Source organism: Triticum dicoccoides, chromosome 1B, assembly GCF_002162155.2.
Source record: "Triticum dicoccoides isolate Atlit2015 ecotype Zavitan chromosome 1B, WEW_v2.0, whole genome shotgun sequence".
NCBI classification, from domain to species: Eukaryota; Viridiplantae; Streptophyta; class Magnoliopsida; order Poales; family Poaceae; genus Triticum; species Triticum dicoccoides.
The window spans coordinates 13,432,148-13,435,565 of record NC_041381.1 but is presented as its reverse complement, the minus strand read 5'-3'; positions in this window follow the sequence as shown (position 1 = coordinate 13,435,565).

Here is a 3,418-nt window from a genome sequence, read left to right as displayed (position 1 = left end):
CCCCCGCAGTCGAAGCGACACCGTTGCTGATGCAGAGACTGGACCGGAATTCCTCAAAAGACGTCGTAGGCAAGCCTTTGGTCATGATGTCGGCAAATTGTTGAGAGGTAGGAACGTGCAGAACACGAACATGGCCAAGAGCCACCTGATCCCGAACAAAATGGATATCAAGCTCAATGTGCTTGGTGCGACGATGATGAACCGGGTTGGCGGAGAGGTAGACGGCGGAGACGTTGTCGCAGTAGACAACCGTGGCCTTCTCAACAGGACACGGGAGCTCGTTAAGAAGCTGACGAAGCCAGGAGCACTCAGCAACAACGTTAGCCACAGCGCGGTACTCAGCCTCGGCGCTGGACCGTGAGACGGTGGGCTGCCGCTTGGACGACCACGACACCAGGGATGGTCCAAGGAAGATGCAGTAACCCGAAGTAGAACAACGGGTGTCCGGGCAGCCAGCCCAGTCGGCGTCGGAGTAGGCGACCAGATCAGTGGCAGTGGAGGCGCGCAGAGTAAGACCAAGATCCATAGCACCACGGATGTAGCGGAGAATCCGCTTAACAGCAGTCCAGTGAACGTCTCGAGGAGCATGCATATGCAAGCAGACCTGCTGAACCGCATACTGAAGCTCCGGTCGAGTGAGAGTGAGGTACTGAAGAGCACCAACAATGGACCGGTAGAAGCCAGCATCCGGAGCAGGAGTACCATTAGTAGCAGAGAGCTTGGCCTTCGTGTCGACAGGAGTGGCGGCCGTTTTGCAGTTAAGCATGCCAGCACGGTCGAGGAGCTCATGAGCATACTTCCGTTGATGAAGAAAGAAACCATCAGGACGACGCACCACCTCAACACCGAGGAAGTAGTGCAACGGACCCAAGTCCTTGATGGCAAACTCAGCACGGAGACGATTAGTAAGCCGGCGAAGGAGCTCAGAAGTGCATGCTGTCAGGATGATGTCGTCAACATAGAGCAGCAAATACGCCGTGTCGGTGCCCTGGTGATAAACAAACAGCGAAGCATCGAAGCGTGTAGAGCGGAAGCCGAGGTGGTGAAGAAACGCTGCGATGCACTGGTACCAGGCACGAGGAGCCTGCTTGAGCCCGTACAATGAGCGTGAGAGCAGACACACATGATCGGGACACGCCGGGTCAACAAACCCCGTGGGCTGCTGACAGAAGACCTGCTCCTCAAGATGACCATGGAGGAACGCGTTGGAGACGTCCATCTGATGAACCGGCCAGGCAAGAGAGACCGCCAACTGTAAAACAGTGCGGATCGTCCCGGGCTTAACAACCGGAGCGAAGGTGTCGGTGAAGTCCACACCGGCGCGTTGCCGGAAACCACAAAAAACCCAACACGCCTTGTAGTGATCAAGAGTGCCGTCGGGACGAAGCTTGTGTTTGAAGACCCACTTCTCGGTGATCACGTTGGCGTGCCGGGGACGTGGAACAAGCTGCCAAGTCCGGTTCCGCTGTAAAGCGTCGAACTCCTCCTGCATGGCGGCCATCCAAAGGGGGTCATGGAGAGCGGACCGAACCGAGGACGGTAGCGGGGAAGGAGCAGACGTCGAGGCGGTGCAGACGTAGTCATCCGCATAGCGGGAGCTCGGGCGGAAGACACCGGTACGCGAACGGGTGACAGGCCCGGCCGTCGGAGCAGCCGCGGGTGGCGGCGAGGCCGTGGCATCCACGGCGGCCACGAGAGTGGTGGCATCCACGGTGTCCACGGGAGAGGCGGGCCGGGCTGGGGTCGAGGCCGCGTCATCGGAAGAGTCAGGCGACGACGAGGCGGCGATCGCACCAGCAGCCGACCGGGGCGGGGTCGGTGCGAGCGACCGAGGCGAGGCGGGCGACCGAGGCGGGGTCAATGCCGCGCCAGAGGAGGCCGCGCCAGGAGAGGCCGGCCCAGTCGGTGGCCCAGCATGCATGGCGGGGGATCGGGACGACGTCGACGCGGCACCGGGCGACGAAGGCGTTGAGCCAGGGGAGGGCGCCGCAGATGACCCCGATCCGGAGGAGGGTGCCGCGGGCGAGGGTGCCGGAGCACCCAAGGCCGGCAGCGGGTGGCGGCGCGGAGCAGAACCCGCCGTGGGAGGGGAAGACGGCGCCACCTGTTCCTGTGCAAAGGGAAACACAAGCTCATCAAAGTACACGTGCCATGAGGTGATGACACGGTGAGACACAGGGTCATAGCAGCGATAACCCTTAGTGTTGGCCGGGTAACCAAGGAAGACACACGGAACAGAACGAGGTGTGAGTTTATGAGGGGTGGTGGCGGTGGTGTTGGGGTAACAACAGCAACCGAAAATTCGGAGACCATCGTAGGAGGGAGGAGTGCCATATAAGAGATGGTGAGGCACGTAATTCCAGCGCGGACGGCATGGCCGGAGGTTAAGAAGAAGGGTGGCGGTGGCGAGGGCATCTGGCCAAAACCGAGAGGGCATGTAGGCATGGAAAAGAAGGGTACGCACACACTCATTGAGGGTCCGTAGGATGCGCTCGGCACGGCCATTCTGCTGAGAGGTGTATGGACACGTGAGGCGAAACACGGTGCCGTGGGAGGAAAGAAGATGGCGAATGGTGAGATTGTCGAATTCTTTCCCGTTGTCGGTCTGAAGTGCGAGTATGGGTCGCCCGAACTGTGTGGAGACATAAGCATAAAATGCAATGAGAGTGGCGATGACATCGGATTTCCTGCGAAGAGGAAATGTCCACACAAAGTGAGAGTAGTCATCCAGTATAACAAGATAACCAGAATTACTAGGATTTCCTACGCTGTGAATCAACTCAAACGGAAAAGATGCAACTGTGGAAGAGGAACTAAAAGGTAGGCGAACATGTTTGCCTAACCGGCAGGCTTCACAGGAGTGAGCGGACGTTTTATTACATGAAAAAGAAAATCCTCTCATTATTTGATGAAGTGAAGAAGTGCTAGGATGCCCGAGACGAGCATGCCAAAGATCGACGCCGGCGGAAAAAGCTCGAGGACCCCCTAGAGATGACTGCGACTGAACTGGGTAGAGGTCGTCGAGACTGTCACAGCGGTGAAGAATCATCCTGGTGCAAGCGTCCTTAACAGAAAAGCCAACTTCGTAAAATTCCACAGTTACAAAATTGTCACGAGAAAGATTACGAACGGAAACTAAGTTCTGAATAAGATGAGGAGAAACAATGGCATTATTAAGAGAAAGAGGTCGAGAGTTAGAAGGAAAGGGTGCAGAACCGACATGAGAGATGGGAAGACCAACACTGTCACCGATGATGATGCGGGAGGGAGTGGAAGTGGGATGGACGGAGGAGAGGTTACCCGGATGAGCGGACATATGAGAGGTGGCACCGGAGTCCATAATCCAGTCACCGCCACCACCAGAGTAGGGTGGCGGCTGTTGCAGCGCCGCTAGAAGGGTCGGGTCGTAGTAGGGGCG